Here is a 9,626-nt window from a genome sequence, read left to right as displayed (position 1 = left end):
GGCCTCGGCTATACTGTAACTACTGGGGTACAGGGGGGCTACATCCATAGTGGGGGGCACACGGCCGGGGGTCCTGGGAGCGCTGCCTCTGCTCCCCATCACCCACCGTCATCATTACTGCTCCTGTCCCACCATTCAGGCCTCGGCTATACTGTAACTACTGGGGTGCAGGGGGGTTACATCCATAGTGGGGGGCACACGGCCGGGGGTCCTGGGGGCGCTGCCTCTGTTCCCCATCACCCACCGTCATCATTACTGCTCCTGTCCCACCATTCAGGCCTCGGCTATACTGTAACTACTGGGGTGCAGGGGGGTTACATCCATAGTGGGGGACACACGGCCGGGGGTCCTGGGAGCGCTGCCTCTGTTCCCCATCACCCACCGTCATCATTACTGCCCCTGTCCCACCATTCAGGCCTCGGCTATACTGTAACTACTGGGGTACAGGGGGGCTACATCCATAGTGGGGGGCACACGGCCGGGGGTCCTGGGAGCGCTGCCTCTGCTCCCCATCACCCACCGTCATCATTACTGCTCCTGTCCCACCATTCAGGCCTCGGCTATACTGTAACTACTGGGGTGCAGGGGGGTTACATCCATAGTGGGGGGCACACGGCCGGGGGTCCTGGGGGCGCTGCCTCTGTTCCCCATCACCCACCGTCATCATTACTGCTCCTGTCCCACCATTCAGGCCTCGGCTATACTGTAACTACTGGGGTACAGGGGGGTTACATCCATAGTGGGGGGCACACGGCCGGGGGTCCTGGGGGCGCTGCCTCTGTTCCCCATCACCCACCGTCATCATTACTGCTCCTGTCCCACCATTCAGGCCTCGGCTATACTGTAACTACTGGGGTGCAGGGGGGTTACATCCATAGTGGGGGACACACGGCCGGGGGTCCTGGGAGCGCTGCCTCTGTTCCCCATCACCCACCGTCATCATTACTGCCCCTGTCCCACCATTCAGGCCTCGGCTATACTGTAACTACTGGGGTACAGGGGGGTTACATCCATAGTGGGGGGCACACGGCCGGGGGTCCTGGGGGCGCTGCCTCTGTTCCCCATCACCCACCGTCATCATTACTGCTCCTGTTCCACCATTCAGGCCTCGGCTATACTGTAACTACTGGGGTACAGGGGGGTTACATCCATAGTGGGGGCACACGGCCGGGGGTCCTGGGAGCGCTGCCTCTGCTCCCCATCACCCACCGTCATCATTACTGCTCCTGTCCCACCATTCAGGCCTCGGCTATACTGTAACTACTGGGGTGCAGGGGGGTTACATCCATAGTGGGGGGCACACGGCCGGGGGTCCTGGGGGCGCTGCCTCTGTTCCCCATCACCCACCGTCATCATTACTGCTCCTGTCCCACCATTCAGGCCTCGGCTATACTGTAACTACTGGGGTACAGGGGGGTTACATCCATAGTGGGGGGCACACGGCCGGGGGTCCTGGGGGCGCTGCCTCTGTTCCCCATCACCCACCGTCATCATTACTGCTCCTGTCCCACCATTCAGGCCTCGGCTATACTGTAACTACTGGGGTGCAGGGGGGCTACATCCATAGTGGGGGGCACACGGCCGGGGGTCCTGGGGGCGCTGCCTCTGTTCCCCATCACCCACCGTCATCATTACTGCTCCTGTCCCATCATTCAGGCCTCGGCTATACTGTAACTACTGGGGTACAGGGGGGTTACATCCATAGTGGGGGGCACACGGCCGGGGGTCCTGGGGGCGCTGCCTCTGTTCCCCATCACCCACCGTCATCATTACTGCTCCTGTCCCACCATTCAGGCCTCGGCTATACTGTAACTACTGGGGTGCAGGGGGGTTACATCCATAGTGGGGGGCACACGGCCGGGGGTCCTGGGGGCGCTGCCTCTGTTCCCCATCACCCACCGTCATCATTACTGCTCCTGTCCCACCATTCAGGCCTCGGCTATACTGTAACTACTGGGGTGCAGGGGGGTTACATCCATAGTGGGGGCACACGGCCGGGGGTCCTGGGGGCGCTGCCTCTGTTCCCCATCACCCACCGTCATCATTACTGCTCCTGTCCCACCATTCAGGCCTCGGCTATACTGTAACTACTGGGGTACAGGGGGGTTACATCCATAGTGGGGGACACACGGCCGGGGGTCCTGGGGGCACTGCCTCTGTTCTCCATCACCCACTGTCATCATTACTGCTCCTGTCCCACCATTCAGGCCTCGGCTATACTGTAACTACTGGGGTACAGGGGGGTTACATCCATAGTGGGGGGCACACGGCCGGGGGTCCTGGGGGCGCTGCCTCTGTTCCCCATCACCCACCGTCATCATTACTGCTCCTGTCCCACCATTCAGGCCTCGGCTATACTGTAACTACTGGGGTGCAGGGGGTTACATCCATAGTGGGGGGCACACGGCCGGGGGTCCTGGGAGCGCTGCCTCTGTTCCCCATCACCCACCGTCATCATTACTGCCCCTGTCCCACCATTCAGGCCTCGGCTATACTGTAACTACTGGGGTACAGGGGGTTACATCCATAGTGGGGGGCACACGGCCGGGGGTCCTGGGGGAGCTGCCTCTGTTCCCCATCACCCACCGTCATCATTACTGCTCCTGTCCCACCATTCAGGCCTCGGCTATACTGTAACTACTGGGGTGCAGGGGGGTTACATCCATAGTGGGGGGCACACGGCCGGGGGTCCTGGGGGCGCTGTCTCTGTTCCCCATCACCCACCGTCATCATTACTGCTCCTGTCCCACCATTCAGGCCTCGGCTATACTGTAACTACTGGGGTACAGGGGGGTTACATCCATAGTGGGGGGCACACGGCCGGGGGTCCTGGGGGCGCTGCCTCTGTTCCCCATCACCCACCGTCATCATTACTGCTCCTGTCCCACCATTCAGGCCTCGGCTATACTGTAACTACTGGGGTACAGGGGGTTACATCCATAGTGGGGGACACACGGCCGGGGGTCCTGGGGGCGCTGCCTCTGTTCCCCATCACCCACCGTCATCATTACTGCTCCTGTCCCACCATTCAGGCCTCGGCTATACTGTAACTACTGGGGTACAGGGGGGTTACATCCATAGTGGGGGACACACGGCCGGGGGTCCTGGGGGCGCTGCCTCTGTTCCCCATCACCCACCGTCATCATTACTGCTCCTGTCCCACCATTCAGGCCTCGGCTATACTGTAACTACTGGGGTACAGGGGGGCTACATCCATAGTGGGGGGCACACGGCCGGGGGTCCTGGGAGCGCTGCCTCTGCTCCCCATCACCCACCGTCATCATTACTGCTCCTGTCCCACCATTCAGGCCTCGGCTATACTGTAACTACTGGGGTGCAGGGGGGTTACATCCATAGTGGGGGGCACACGGCCGGGGGTCCTGGGGGCGCTGCCTCTGTTCCCCATCACCCACCGTCATCATTACTGCTCCTGTCCCACCATTCAGGCCTCGGCTATACTGTAACTACTGGGGTGCAGGGGGGTTACATCCATAGTGGGGGGCACACGGCCGGGGGTCCTGGGGGCGCTCCCTCTGTTCCCCATCACCCACCGTCATCATTACTGCTCCTGTCCCACCATTCAGGCCTCGGCTATACTGTAACTACTGGGGTACAGGGGGGTTACATCCATAGTGGGGGCACACGGCCGGGGGTCCTGGGGGCGCTGCCTCTGTTCCCCATCACCCACCGTCATCATTACTGCTCCTGTCCCACCATTCAGGCCTCGGCTATACTGTAACTACTGGGGTACAGGGGGTTACATCCATAGTGGGGGCACACGGCCGGGGGTCCTGGGAGCGCTGCCTCTGTTCCCCATCACCCACCGTCATCATTACTGCTCCTGTCCCACCATTCAGGCCTCGGCTATACTGTAACTACTGGGGTACAGGGGGGTTACATCCATAGTGGGGGACACACGGCCGGGGGTCCTGGGGGCGCTGCCTCTGTTCCCCATCACCCACCGTCATCATTACTGCTCCTGTCCCACCATTCAGGCCTCGGCTATACTGTAACTACTGGGGTACAGGGGGGTTACATCCATAGTGGGGGGCACACGGCCGGGGGTCCTGGGAGCGCTGCCTCTGTTCCCCATCACCCACTGTCATCATTACTGCTCCTGTCCCACCATTCAGGCCTCGGCTACACTGTAACTACTGGGGTACAGGGGGGTTACATCCATAGTGGGGGGCACACGGCCGGGGGTCCTGGGGGCGCTGCCTCTGTTCCCCATCACCCACCGTCATCATTACTGCTCCTGTCCCACCATTCAGGCCTCGGCTATACTGTAACTACTGGGGTGCAGGGGGGCTACATCCATAGTGGGGGCACACGGCCGGGGGTCCTGGGGGCGCTGCCTCTGTTCCCCATCACCCACCGTCATCATTACTGCCCCTGTCCCACCATTCAGGCCTCGGCTATACTGTAACTACTGGGGTGCAGGGGGGTTACATCCATAGTGGGGGGCACACGGCCGGGGGTCCTGGGGGCGCTGCCTCTGTTCCCCATCACCCACCGTCATCATTACTGCCCCTGTTCCACCATTCAGGCCTCGGCTATACTGTAACTACTGGGGTACAGGGGGTTACATCCATAGTGGGGGGCACACGGCCGGGGGTCCTGGGGGCGCTGCCTCTGTTCCCCATCACCCACCGTCATCATTACTGCTCCTGTCCCACCATTCAGGCCTCGGCTATACTGTAACTACTGGGGTACAGGGGGGTTACATCCATAGTGGGGGCACACGGCCGGGGGTCCTGGGAGCGCTGCCTCTGTTCCCCATCACCCACCGTCATCATTACTGCTCCTGTCCCACCATTCAGGCCTCGGCTATACTGTAACTACTGGGGTGCAGGGGGGTTACATCCATAGTGGGGGCACACGGCCGGGGGTCCTGGGAGCGCTGCCTCTGTTCCCCATCACCCACCGTCATCATTACTGCTCCTGTCCCACCATTCAGGCCTCGGCTATACTGTAACTACTGGGGTACAGGGGGGTTACATCCATAGTGGGGGCACACGGCCGGGGGTCCTGGGAGCGCTGCCTCTGTTCCCCATCACCCACCGTCATCATTACTGCTCCTGTCCCACCATTCAGGCCTCGGCTATACTGCAACTACTGGGGTACAGGGGGTTACATCCATAGTGGGGGCACACGGCCGGGGGTCCTGGGGGCGCTGCCTCTGTTCCCCATCACCCACCGTCATCATTACTGCTCCTGTCCCACCATTCAGGCCTCGGCTATACTGTAACTACTGGGGTACAGGGGGTTAAATCCATAGTGGGGGACACACGGCCGGGGGTCCTGGGAGCGCTGCCTCTGTTCCCCATCACCCACCGTCATCATTACTGCTCCTGTCCCACCATTCAGGCCTCGGCTATACTGTAACTACTGGGGTACAGGGGGTTAAATCCATAGTGGGGACACACGGCCGGGGGTCCTGGGAGCGCTGCCTCTGTTCTCCATCACCCACTGTCATCATTACTGCTCCTCTCCCACCATTCAGGCCTCGGCTATACTGTAACTACTGGGGTACAGGGGGGGTACATCCATAGTGGGGGCACACGGCCGGGGGTCCTGGGGGCGCTGCCTCTGTTCCCCATCACCCACCGTCATCATTACTGCTCCTGTCCCACCATTCAGGCCTCGGCTATACTGTAACTACTGGGGTGCAGGGGGGCTACATCCATAGTGGGGGGCACACGGCCGGGGGTCCTGGGAGCGCTGCCTCTGTTCCCCATCACCCACCGTCATCATTACTGCTCCTGTCCCACCATTCAGGCCTCGGCTATACTGTAACTACTGGGGTGCAGGGGGGTTACATCCATAGTGGGGGCACACGGCCGGGGGTCCTGGGGGCGCTGCCTCTGTTCCCCATCACCCACCGTCATCATTACTGCTCCTGTCCCACCATTCAGGCCTCGGCTATACTGTAACTACTGGGGTACAGGGGGTTACATCCATAGTGGGGGGCACACGGCCGGGGGTCCTGGGAGCGCTGCCTCTGTTCCCCATCACCCACCGTCATCATTACTGCTCCTGTCCCACCATTCAGGCCTCGGCTATACTGTAACTACTGGGGTACAGGGGGGTTACATCCATAGTGGGGGGCACACGGCCGGGGGTCCTGGGAGCGCTGCCTCTGTTCCCCATCACCCACCGTCATCATTACTGCTCCTGTCCCACCATTCAGGCCTCGGCTATACTGTAACTACTGGGGTACAGGGGGTTAAATCCATAGTGGGGGGCACATGGCCGGGGGTCCTGGGAGCGCTGCCTCTGTTCCCCATCACCCACCGTCATCATTACTGCTCCTCTCCCACCATTCAGGCCTCGGCTATACTGTAACTACTGGGGTACAGGGGGGTTACATCCATAGTGGGGGACACACGGCCGGGGGTCCTGGGAGCGCTGCCTCTGTTCCCCATCACCCACCGTCATCATTACTGCTCCTGTCCCACCATTCAGGCCTCGGCTATACTGTAACTACTGGGGTGCAGGGGGGCTACATCCATAGTGGGGACACACGGCCGGGGGTCCTGGGGGCGCTGCCTCTGTTCTCCATCACCCACCGTCATCATTACTGCCCCTGTCCCACCATTCAGGCCTCGGCTATACTGTAACTACTGGGGTGCAGGGGGTTACATCCATAGTGGGGGGCACACGGCCGGGGGTCCTGGGAGCGCTGCCTCTGTTCCCCATCACCCACCGTCATCATTACTGCTCCTGTCCCACCATTCAGGCCTCGGCTATACTGTAACTACTGGGGTGCAGGGGGGTTACATCCATAGTGGGGGGCACACGGCCGGGGGTCCTGGGAGCGCTGCCTCTGTTCCCCATCACACACCGTCATCATTACTGCTCCTGTCCCACCATTCAGGCCTCGGCTATACTGTAACTACTGGGGTGCAGGGGGGTTACATCCATAGTGGGGGACACACGGCCGGGGGTCCTGGGGGCGCTGCCTCTGTTCCCCATCACCCACCGTCATCATTACTGCTCCTGTCCCACCATTCAGGCCTCGGCTATACTGTAACTACTGGGGTGCAGGGGGTTACATCCATAGTGGGGGGCACACGGCCGGGGGTCCTGGGAGCGCTGCCTCTGTTCCCCATCACCCACCGTCATCATTACTGCTCCTGTCCCACCATTCAGGCCTCGGCTATACTGTAACTACTGGGGTACAGGGGGTTACATCCATAGTGGGGGGCACACGGCCGGGGGTCCTGGGAGCGCTGCCTCTGTTCCCCATCACCCACCGTCATCATTACTGCTCCTGTCCCACCATTCAGGCCTCGGCTATACTGTAACTACTGGCGTGCAGGGGGGTTACATCCATAGTGGGGGGCACACGGCCGGGGGTCCTGGGAGCGCTGCCTCTGTTCCCCATCACACACCGTCATCATTACTGCTCCTGTCCCACCATTCAGGCCTCGGCTATACTGTAACTACTGGGGTGCAGGGGGTTACATCCATAGTGGGGGGCACACGGCCGGGGGTCCTGGGAGCGCTGCCTCTGTTCCCCATCACACACCGTCATCATTACTGCTCCTGTCCCACCATTCAGGCCTCGGCTATACTGTAACTACTGGGGTGCAGGGGGGTTACATCCATAGTGGGGGCACACGGCCGGGGGTCCTGGGAGCGCTGCCTCTGTTCCCCATCACCCACCGTCATCATTACTGCTCCTGTCCCACCATTCAGGCCTCGGCTATACTGTAACTACTGGGGTGCAGGGGGGCTACATCTATAGTGGGGGGCACACGGCCGGGGGTCCTGGGAGCGCTGCCTCTGTTCCCCATCACCCACCGTCATCATTACTGCTCCTGTCCCACCATTCAGGCCTCGGCTATACTGTAACTACTGGGGTGCAGGGGGTTATATCCATAGTGGGGGGCACACGGCCGGGGGTCCTGGGGGCGCTGCCTCTGTTCCCCATCACCCACCGTCATCATTACTGCTCCTGTCCCACCATTCAGGCCTCGGCTATACTGTAACTACTGGGGTACAGGGGGGTTACATCCATAGTGGGGGCACACGGCCGGGGGTCCTGGGAGCGCTGCCTCTGTTCCCCATCACCCACCGTCATCATTACTGCTCCTGTCCCACCATTCAGGCCTCGGCTATACTGTAACTACTGGGGTACAGGGGGGTTACATCCATAGTGGTGGGCACACGGCCGGGGGTCCTGGGAGCGCTGCCTCTGTTCCCCATCACCCACCGTCATCATTACTGCTCCTGTCCCACCATTCAGGCCTCGGCTATACTGTAACTACTGGGGTGCAGGGGGGTTACATCCATAGTGGGGGGCACACGGCCGGGGGTCCTGGGGGCGCTGCCTCTGTTCCCCATCACCCACCGTCATCATTACTGCTCCTGTCCCACCATTCAGGCCTCGGCTATACTGTAACTACTGGGGTGCAGGGGGTTACATCCATAGTGGGGGGCACACGGCCGGGGGTCCTGGGGGCGCTGCCTCTGTTCTCCATCACCCACCGTCATCATTACTGCTCCTGTCCCACCATTCAGGCCTCGGCTATACTGTAACTACTGGGGTACAGGGGGTTACATCCATAGTGGGGGGCACACGGCCGGGGGTCCTGGGGGCGCTGCCTCTGTTCCCCATCACCCACCGTCATCATTACTGCTCCTGTCCCACCATTCAGGCCTCGGCTATACTGTAACTACTGGGGTGCAGGGGGTTACATCCATAGTGGGGGGCACACGGCCGGGGGTCCTGGGGGCGCTGCCTCTGTTCCCCATCACCCACCGTCATCATTACTGCTCCTGTCCCACCATTCAGGCCTCGGCTATACTGTAACTACTGGGGTGCAGGGGGTTACATCCATAGTGGGGGGCACACGGCCGGGGGTCCTGGGAGCGCTCCCTCTGTTCCCCATCACCCACCGTCATCATTACTGCTCCTGTCCCACCATTCAGGCCTCGGCTATACTGTAACTACTGGGGTGCAGGGGGGTTACATCCATAGTGGGGGGCACACGGCCGGGGGTCCTGGGGGCGCTCCCTCTGTTCCCCATCACCCACCGTCATCATTACTGCTCCTGTCCCACCATTCAGTCCTCGGCTATACTGTAACTACTGGGGTGCAGGGGGTTACATCCATAGTGGGGGGCACACGGCCGGGGGTCCTGGGAGCGCTGCCTCTGTTCCCCATCACCCACCGTCATCATTACTGCTCCTGTCCCACCATTCAGGCCTCGGCTATACTGTAACTACTGGGGTACAGGGGGGTTACATCCATAGTGGGGGACACACGGCCGGGGGTCCTGGGGGCGCTGCCTCTGCTCCCCATCACCCACCGTCATCATTACTGCTCCTGTCCCACCATTCAGGCCTCGGCTATACTGTAACTACTGGGGTGCAGGGGGGCTACATCCATAGTGGGGGCACACGGCCGGGGGTCCTGGGAGCGCTGCCTCTGTTCCCCATCACCCACCGTCATCATTACTGCTCCTGTCCCACCATTCAGGCCTCGGCTATACTGTAACTACTGGGGTGCAGGGGGTTACATCCATAGTGGGGGGCACACGGCCGGGGGTCCTGGGAGCGCTCCCTCTGTTCCCCATCACCCACCGTCATCATTACTGCTCCTGTCCCACCATTCAGGC

Source organism: Ranitomeya imitator, chromosome 3 (genome assembly GCF_032444005.1).
Source record: "Ranitomeya imitator isolate aRanImi1 chromosome 3, aRanImi1.pri, whole genome shotgun sequence".
In the NCBI taxonomy this organism is placed as follows: Eukaryota; Metazoa; Chordata; class Amphibia; order Anura; family Dendrobatidae; genus Ranitomeya; species Ranitomeya imitator.
The sequence above is the reverse complement of the archived record's forward strand: the minus strand, read 5'-3'. Positions refer to the sequence as shown.